Genomic DNA, 10,682 nt, shown 5'->3' on the forward strand with positions numbered 1-10,682 from the left:
CAAAAGCTCTAAGTAGTTACCTACACATCAGTACTCTTCAAGCCAACTGGGTTAGAGCCATGGTTGTAATTTTAATTTGGCAAAAGATGGTATAGTTTAACCTACATTCAAGAGCTACTTCAAAGCTGGCCATAAAACCAAGCCTCTTGTAGACTAAATGTAATTAAATAAGAGCTTAAACTGAATGGGGTGGGGGGAGAAGGTGTGGGAGGAAGTGACCCCACAAACGAAAAATGACTGAAAAACATTGTGCTATGAAACATTGTAATTTCCTGAGTTAATTAAGGGAACAGCTCAACACCCCCCCCCGCCCCCCCCCCCCCCCCCCCCCCGGGAAAAAAACAACAAAAGCCCCCCAAAACCCGTTGCCATGTTTGGCTTATGTAACCATTTTCCACAGCAATCCCCCCACCCTTGCTTTTTTCCCAGTCTGAAAAGAAATATGCCCATTCCTGTCAGGAACCACACTGTGGTAATTACTGCTATGCACCAGCTTAACCACAGCCGTTGTTAACCGAGGCCTTACTACGAGTTACAGCTCATTGTAACTATTTTCAGGGTTGACCCTATTCCCACTGCTCAGAAAGGGCCCTTCTTGTCTCCCAGCTATTTTTTTTTTCCATCTTCTATTGTCAATGAGCACCAAATGGACTGATGCCACGGTGAGCAAGCGAGAGCAGGCCAACATCTCCTGGTGGGCCTGGTGATTTGGAGAGCAGTTACTCTTCCAAAACTGAATTACTGGAGCCAGTATCTGTAGCTTTACAGCTCTGCTGTGAGGTGATGCCTGCTTGGTCTGCAGGAGCTGAGGTAACACGCCTGTGGTGGAACGTAGCTCCCCGGTCATACAGGCAGGTACCCCATTATGGAGGTGTGAGATGCTGCTGCTCCCTTCTTTGTCATCTAAGCTGCTGCATGATTAGCCCAAGCAGGTACTTCCCTAAGCAGAGCAGTTTGCTTAAGAGCAGACCTAAATCTAGCATGGTCAATAAATAAAAATACTTTAATCCAGGTTCTGTATGTATCAGCCATTTTTGCAAAGCCTGAGAATACCAAAATGAAATCTTTGTCAATCAAAAACAGTTCTGCCAACAGGGCTAATCAGTTAAAGCGGTCGTTACAACTAATGTAAGGAAAAATGCCTCATATAATAGCTGTTTAAATGGGGAAAGCAGCAAAAATCACCAATTTTATTCAGCTCATTTAACCCCAAATCAACTGTCAAGAAAAACATTCTTCCCAACTGACAAGAGTGTTACCAAAGCAAAGACTCTACGTCTCTCGATCACTTTTCACATCATGAGTCAATGAAAGTTAATTGCCTGTTAGTTATGCAAAGCAAGAATTAGAACATTATATTTTCTGATTACGCTAACAGTCAATTCCCTTATTTATTTATGCATTAGCATTTTCACTCCAGGCTGCCAGTTCGGTTTCTTATACACATACTGACCTGCTTTTCAGAACGTTCACCTACCAAATTCATGTCCAGCCCCTATTTTCATTGTCAGTTCACTGGGTGTTCATCCAGGCATTAAACAAAGTATGGAAAAGGGCTTTTTCTATACATAGCACAAGAACTTTTACCCAGTCCTAGTTACCTTACATGCAGTAAATCTTCTTATATTCAATATAGAGATTATTTTTTAATATTGCACAAAAAAGTAGTTCCAAGTAACAAACTAGTACAGCCAAGATTTCAACTCCGTGTGGTTCTTTGTGGCTGACACCTAGAGCAATGTTTTCAGACACAAAAGCCATATGAAGATATTTGTTTCAAGATTGTGCCATATTCAACATGAAAAAGAAAGCTCTACAAACTGGGGAATGACCTAGATGTCCTTAACAGAGCTTATGAAGAGGCCAAATAGGTTGGGGAAGTGAAGGCAGTTCTTCCAGGCTTTTGGAAGGGGGTTCTCTTTTTTGTTCTATGCATGCACTGTGCAATGGCATACTGAGATTTTGAACAGCCACTTAGACCAACAAAACAAAACAAAACAAAAGAGTTTCGTCCTCTGGCAGAACCCATCTCATCAGTTTGACAGGTCGCATTTAATTTCAGTCAACCATTTCATCTTTGTACGCTCTCTTATTACTTACAAGGAAAGCGCAGCGTAGGCGATGCACTGATGTTATACACCAAATAGAGCCGGCATCAGTTTTTCTCATGAACAAAAGACCAATGCACAGAAGTGGCAAAATATTCTCTGCTCAGCTAATCAAGGTTATCCCACCTTCCTCCACAAACCTCCCTAATTTTGCTCACACGCTCCCAGAGCCCAGGGACAGTTCTCTCCTTGTATTTATCGTATTTACATACGTGTACCTTAGCTTAGAAGATTTCATGACTCTTTCCTAAGAAGCATCAGCACACACTGGCACCAAGCGGTTGTTCCAAAGCCCTGACATGGATCTGTCATTGAAGCGATCCAGATTGAGCTTAGGCGATATTTGTCTTCTCGCTCCGACCATTCATCACAAGGAGGCGGATCTCTGCTCTAAATCCTGATTGAAAGCCTGACGGGTTGGAACCTGGAACGCGTCACTGAAGTCAATTACTGTGCACTTCGTCAGAAACGTTATCATCTGCTTGTTCTGGTGAAAGACAGATGCTGAGGCTCCGTAACTTGCGTCCTGCTCAAGACGGTTTTTTTCTTCATGAAACTGGCAATATTATTAAACCAGGGTTTTTTTTGGAGATAGTTTCTGTGACATTCACAGAGTCAAAATGGCTTTTATATATTCTCTTTCAAATACAAGGTTGCCTCCGTTGTTTAACTCAGTTAAGAATTTCTGAGTCAGCTCATCGAAGTTAATAATAAGTGGCTAAAGTTTTTAATTGGCTTTAACTCCTTGCTTCATCAGACTTCTTAAGAGTTTCACTCACTCCTTTCCAACCCTACACCATGACCTGACACTGATTGATACACAAAAGCACTGGTGGAAGGCTATCAAGGCCATGAAGTAATCAGAGTGACTGATGGAGCCCTTTTCATGGATTAGATGAAGACTAAATGGTCAAATTTCAACGTAGTGTAAGATTAAGGGTGGGGTGCTAAGAGGTTCATTGTGGCAGGTGAATATTTATTAATGACCTAGAAAACAGATTGATGAGTTGACAGAAATTCCCTGTGGTGTAAAACTGTTTCAGCTGGAACAGATCTAAATTAGAAGGCCACCTCTAATTTCATATATTGAGAACCAAGTAGCCAGACAGGCACTTCAAATCAAATATTATTGATCACCCAAATATTCTGGAGAGATTTGTGAACAGTAGTACGAAAGCATTTGTAAAGATGATCTCAAATGAGAAGAGAAGGTAGGAGAGCTGGTCAAGCCATTACGGAAAATGAAGGCAGAACCTCTTTTTTTGTACAGGAATTGCTGACAGAAGAATAGATTTGCCTTCTCAGTAGTCTCTAAGAGTGTAATGAAAGCTTATGATGAAGGGGGAGTACACAAAGGATGTTCAAATTACTATCCTCATAGACATATTTATACTTCATGTATGTTATTTGGAATACGTTTAGTTGTAGAGATACTTCACACATCCACAGAACATGTCTACGTGTCCCAGCGCGGCACTGTACAGATGCCAGGGTGCTTCCTGACTTCAGTACAGGCATTCCTCCATTACAGCGACTACTGCCACTGAGACATAGCACCCTCGATGCAAATACCTAAAAGTGCTTTTCAAAGATCAAAGTACGCCTTGAAAAATACCCGTTGGAAAACTGGAAAATATTGCCCCATTAAAAGCTGTCATAGGAACTGGCATAGAGTAAAAAGCTCTCCATGGCGGCTGAATCAGGTAAGTCTTTGTAGCTCAGACACAGGGTACAAAAAGGAACTGAGCAAGTCCTTGGCAGGAGGAAGCTGTGAAAAGCAAATCTAAAAGGAGCCAATATTGAGGGAAACATAAGACATTTATGGAGATTATATAAACGAACAGAAAAATAAATGTGGGGCAAATGAATAAGTATGTATCCTACTTACAGACTTCTACCATACTGGAGAAAAAGTATCTAGCTACAGATTTGTACCAGAGTGAAGATGATTCCTACCTAGCCCACATACTGTCCTGTGTCCGAGCTCTCCATGTCTCCAGAACAAAAACCTGGGAAGATTCAGGTTATCATTGTTGCTTTGTTCTATGCTTCCAAAAAGAGCCTTTTTCCCCCCCATATAAAGAATTACATCTCCCGCTCCAGCCCAGTCATGAGGAGAATTGGTTAATGCTCTCACTCCTTGGATTTAACACAGACAAATAGCTGCCTGAAAGGTTTGAGCACCGTGACCATAATTAAATCTGCAGTAATTAGTAATGCAACAACAGCAAGCAAGAAAAGCAAGCAAGCTTCTCCAGCTGACCCTTAAAACTACAGATAACACAGAGGAATAAACTGGGGAAAAGGGCAGAAGGAAAAAGAAACCCCTTGCAGATCAGGGGACCAAACTTTTGTCTCTTGCCATACTGCCCCAGCACCACATGGTCTCACTTGGTTTTGTCCTTTCCCATGTCACTGTTGTGTCAATAGGGCCGCAAGATACCCGTCTAACTAAACTTTTGATCCCATGTTTGCTACTGTTTGTGTTGTATTTACTATGTTCCCTAATCCAGCTGAGCACAAGCTGTTCTGTTGTTGATTCTTCTCATGCTTCCCTTGCTCCACTTCTGCTTAGCCAACTTTCCTTTCCTTTCCTTTCCGAAGTTTATTGAACCACTCTGCGACAACTGGTGCCTAACAATCTCTTAGGAACATGGCTTCAGGGAAAAACGCCGAGTTGCAAAAGCCTTTGCAACCAGTTAATGCTTGTTTCAGAGTATAAATTACAATGATGCTACAGTGTTTAACCGGCTTCTCACAGTATACCTTTCTGTACACGTGCTATGTAAAATATACTTTTTTTCATTATCTTATTCTATACCTTATTAGCAACGATGAGTCATACCAGCACTTCAAAGGAGCCTAGTAGCACTTTTGGTGGAGAAGAAATGTGATGGACTGGGTGACACCAGGGGCTTTTTGTTTTTTCCCTGCACCAGAAATTCTAAATCAGTTCCCACCATGACTTTCATCATCTCAAGTGCCTTCATCAACTCTCATGTAACCCTTTCCCTAAGAGAGAGTGAACACTCTCTCTGCCTAGCACCACAGTGCAAGCCCATTTCATTATGACCAGTGTAGATGAACAATCAATACGAACTGCACATTAGCCTCAGCCAGTCTCCTCCCAGCTTTGTTTGAAGTTGGCAGCACAAATACTTCTCTGATCACAAGCTAAGAGGACTGTCTCTACTCCTGAGCTGACTCTTTAAGGGATCTCATGGGGAGCAAACTTTTGGTCACACCACTATCCCATACCCACTCCCAGTTATCTTAAAAAGCAAAATTTACATGACACAGAGTAGACAGAAAATGTTAAACAGAATGTCAATACAGCTGAAATAAAAGTAAACTTCACTGGCACCTAGATTTTAAAATGCATTAAAAGAATAAGCAAGTTAAAAGCATTAACTATCAGGGAACTCCTTCATTTTAACGAGGCTGATGATTTTATAGCATCTTCACTTTCTTTTGTATGTGTGAGCATTCGTTACCTCCTGGGTGACAGCTCCGGAAATCCTCTCACACTCTTGATCTGTTCAAGAATAGATGAGGAGCTCCTCGCGACAGAGTATTTCATAATTACACAGCATCTTCCTTGACTAGCAGCTGTTAAACGCAAGCATGCACCGGCACGCTGTATTCCTCAGCACTGCAAAAAGAGTAGGTCCCCTCCACACGTAAGCAGCCACGCACCATTCCTTGTGAATGTGTTATGTGGCACATACCACACTTTCCCTCTTCATTTACACTCACATTGTAGCCATGTTCGCTTTTCCTAAGGTTTGTCGCACGTGTGGCTTCTGGTCCACAATTTGGCGTCTGGACATTACTGTGCTGCAGATGGTGGCTATTTAAATCCCAAAGCCACAGCAAAGGGCTTCAAGATCCCTAGCTTTTAATATTGCAAATCTGAAATTACCATTGACACAATCTGCTAAACAATCATATCATCATCAGCCAAATCACCTTACTCAAAAGCTGCCTGGATTTTCATATCCTTAAAGATTGCTGTACTCTTCCTGAAATTAAAAATAAATAAATAAAAAGATAAGATTAATGCCATTTCCCGATCATCTCATTAACAATGTATTTCCCACATTGTAGAACAGCCACTTACGGTGACATGGGTTTGCAGAGCTAGATCATTTTCAAAATCCTGCAAGAATTGTATCCTTTTCATCTGAACTACTTAAAACATATGAAAACATTTGATCCTGTTAATTATCTAATACAGTTATGCATGAAGTGGATTTGGTCTTATTAGCAGCAACATGGTCTCTTCTTTGCCATGCAACATGATTCAGCGCATGCCTGGTAACACAGCCACAGGGTACTCAACACAGGAGGGGGGAAAAGAAAAAATCCTCGCACTTTGGAAATTACCCATCGTGGATAACAGCAGGGAATAACCAACGCCTAACACGTGGCTCCCAGAGACTGTCTGGAGAATACAGTCCAGAGTTAGTCCCAGGTGTAAAAACAGAAACCAAGGGCTTAGTAAGGAGCAGTGAGCTATTTGCTTAGTTTGTGGAGAGAGGCAGGCAGTTTCCCCATGTTTAAAAAGTACAGTGTGTGTGGCAAAGACATACGGTTATGTCTTACTGCAGGGCAGAACAAGGAAGGTCCTGCCGAGGCGCAGCTGAGGACTTCAGCGTGGGCAGAACTGGATTTTGCACCAGTCCCTTTTGCAAGGGACCTCCCTTAGGCCAAGTCCCCGCTTGGCCTAAAAGGCACACAAGGGAGTCGGGTCAGAAGTTTACTGGTAAACAAAACAGCAAGGAGCCAGAGTACCCGCACCCCTGAGATGTCCAGCATCCTTCTCCCTAAATTGGAGAGATGTGGGTTCGATGGATGGACTGTTTGGTGGATGAGGAATTGGTTGGATGGTTGCATCCAGAGAGTAGTGGTCAAAGGCTCAATGTCCACATGAAGATCAGGATGAGTGGTGTCCCTCAGGGGTCCGTACTGGGACCAGTGCTGGTTAATGTTTTCATGAATGGCACAGACAGTGGGATCGAGTGCACACTGAGCAAGTTTGCAGGTGACACCAAGCTGAGTTTTGCGGTTGACGCACCTGAGGGATGGGATGCCATCCAGAGGGACCTGGACAAACTAGAGAGGTGGGGCCATGTGAGAACCTCGTGAGGTTCAACAAGGCCAAGTGTGAGGTCCTGTGCATAGTTCTGGGCAACCCTATATCACTACAGGCTGGGGGATGAAGAGATTGAAAGCAGCCCTGCAGAGAAGGATTTGGGGGTAGTGGTGGATGACAAGCTGGACAATAATGTGCACTCGCAGCCCAGAAAGCCAACCATATCCTGGGCTGCATCAAAAGAAACGTGGCCAGCAAGTTGAGGGAGGTGATTCTGCCCCTCTACTCCACCTGGAGTGCTGCGTCCAGCAAAGGAAGAACATGGACCTGTTGGAGCAGGTCCAGAGGAGGGCCACAAAAATGATCAGAGGGATGGAGCCCCTCTCCTATGAAGACAGGTTGAGAGAGTTGGGGTTGATCAGCCTGGAGAAGAGAAGGCTCTGGGGTCACCTTATTTGCAGCCTTTCAGTACTTAAAGGGGGCTTATAGAAAGATGAGGACAGACTTTTTAGTAGGATCTGTAGCAATAGGACAAGGGGTAGTGGTTTTAAACTGAAAGATGGTAGATTCAGACTGGATAGAAGGAAGAAACTTTTTACAGTGAGGGTGATGAAACCCTGGAACAGGCTGCCCAGAGAGGTGGTAGATGCCCCATCCCTAGAGACATTCAAGGTTAGGTTGGACAGGGATCTGAGCTACCTGGTCTAGCTGAAGATGTCCCTGCTCATTGCAGGGGGGTTGGACTGGATGACCTCTAAAGTCCCTTCCAACCCAAATTATTCTATGAGTCTATGATCAGTCCCATCAGTCCCATGATTCCATCAGCCACCGTCTCTCACCCCACAAGCTTCTCACCTTCACATCAAAGAGCAGCAGTTCGTACACACCCATGGCTGATCCGTCTTCTGTGCTAATTCTGTCAATAAAAATGGGGTGAAACACTGCCTTTATATGTACCCATTCATTGTTGAATGTACCCTGTATTGTCTTTTCTGCTCTGCAGTCCGGGGCTGCATTTCCCAAACCTTCCCTGATCCCAACCACAGCTGCAACTGTTTATGTCGGGTTTACCATCCTAGTTAATTGAACTTCTTGAGTTCAATTAGCTTAGGAACTAATTAAGTTCTTGCTGGCCTGGCTGGCAGAATGATACATTATGATGATCAGGTTTTACTCCTGACTGGCTTTTTTTTCAGAGTATCTCACGTAATTTACTTTACATGCCTGCTACCTCTGTTTCCACTTATGTAACTAGGAAACAAAAATCTTTATCTCTTTGAGAATTTGATGAAGAGAGTTTCGTCGGTAGTATGTAACAGAGTTATATATTAACAATACCATTACTTCCATAATTAGGAACTTATATAACTCTTTTCAATACGCTGTATAAACCTTGCCCATCACATTTGAAGGGTTATTTCAGTAATGAGCTGGTAAGCATTATTACTCTTCTTCTGTAGGCAGAAATTGAATGCCACTTATTTGCCCTGAGGTCAGCAATATGCCACACAGGGCTGCAGCAGTGATTGGAGTTTTCGTCCTGACACACCTCAAACCTCAAGAATATCTGGACACTCTCACTAAGCTGTGAAGCGTCTCTGAAGTTTTTAGAGATTTCGCAAAGCTGCTTGTGCAGGACCTTGTGGGGAGTCACAGCAGAAACTAGTCACCTCTACTTAGTGGTGTGGTACCTGCCACCACGTATTTCTACCTGTAAATGAAACCACTGTTTTGAAACGAACCACAAGAAACACATCCTACCACCCCCGGTAAGATTTGTGTCCAGGCGAAGAAAGGGTATGCCATCAGCAAGCAGTACACACACTTCATGGCTCACTCAAGATGGATTCAGATGAGAAGCCTCCATGATTTCTGGACCTAGAGCATTGCAAAGCTAGATTGATGAATTATCTGTCCTTCACTTTCAACTGTCAAGCTTCAACCATTTTTTCAGTGCAGAATATTATTTTCTTATGCTTCAATCGTTTTTCCACGTTCCTTTCTCTTAGTGCAGCTGTAGCTCCACTTTGTGGAAGATGAGGAAAGCAGAGAGTGACCCAGGTGTGTTAACTGCCGGATTGCGCAGAGTTTCTGAACCTGGCAGACATATAAAAGATGTGGGTCTTCAGAATCAGCCAACAACGGTTAGTGAGGACTAAGACCATTTCTCGTTCTTTCTCAACTTGAAAGGCACTCAAATCAACACTTTGCTGTATTTCTTACTCCTACCTAGTTGTAAATATACCAAAAAAACCTGTAAAATACAGCATGCAAAAAACCGAAGGGAAATGCATTTCCTGTATATCCACATGCGCAGCCATGGAACCTGCCTGACCACAGATTCATTTTTCGTAAAGGAGGAAGGTTTTTCAACCTGTTCAGTACCCCGTTGAATATTCTGAGAGGAATTAATGTTTTCATCTCTCAGGAAGTTCTCCAGTTAATGCTGGAGCTGAACTGGCAGTTTTGAGTGTCCAGAGGCTACAGTTATGAATGCTTTTAAAGGCATTAAAAAACTCACAAGAATACTTGAATTATATTTACAAATTCTTTTTAAAATCTGTTTTCCATACAATGGAAGGGGACTGAATTTCTGACCGGGCCACCTACTGACTGCACAGAACTGAAATTATTTTTCAAGGAAGGCAATCTGGAATAGGCTTTCTTTAAAAAGTGCTGGTACTTCTGGATGCTGCAAAATCAAGATCACTTTGTAATGAGGGCGAGGATTTGGCTTAAGATGTCTGACTATAGGTATCCACATGCAGGTGTGTACAAGTGTACCCGATGCTTAATTTCAAGTACAGACAGCAGAGGTTCGGTCAATGAAACAGCAATTTCACGCACAAAGCAGTGGGTGCATGCATTAGGGAGCGACATTGCTCTCTGGGCCCCAGTGACTACACTGGGAGCTCAGGCACCCAGTGCTCAGGCACAGATTTGTAAGCGGGCACCTCAGTTTAATCCCAGTTTCAAAATAAATCTCTCCCAAACCATCCGAAGCTGCCCTCTGACAAGTTGGCCCTGCACAGGACAAAGCATTATTCTGGCACTTAGCTTTGAAGAGACCGTGAAGCGGTTTAGGAACCCCTCTCAGTGCTGGCCCCGTTCCATGCTTCAGCAGAGCAGGCTCTCTTAATGGCCAGTTCGTGTCATGTCAGACTGTGGCAAGAGCTGTAAAGCCTCACTAAGTGCTGGTCACGTCAATTTGATCAAAACCACATCAGAACAATAGGAAGAGAGAAGAGCTGCTGGATTATCCTTTTAGTAGGTGAGGCCATTATCTCAGCTTTGGATTTTAGGGCCAATGCTTTTAACGCTTTGTAGGCTGTACTCAATCCAGACCCAGCACAGAAAAAGTGAAAGCAGCCAAGGTGCTTTCAAATGGTCACCCATGACTCTGTTGTCTCAGTAATTTCATTTCAGGGATGACCTTATCTGAGGAGAAAGCCTCAGGTCTCTGCGAGGAGCAGGAGACA

Source organism: Phalacrocorax carbo, chromosome 1 (genome assembly GCF_963921805.1).
Source record: "Phalacrocorax carbo chromosome 1, bPhaCar2.1, whole genome shotgun sequence".
NCBI lineage: Eukaryota > Metazoa > Chordata > Aves > Suliformes > Phalacrocoracidae > Phalacrocorax > Phalacrocorax carbo.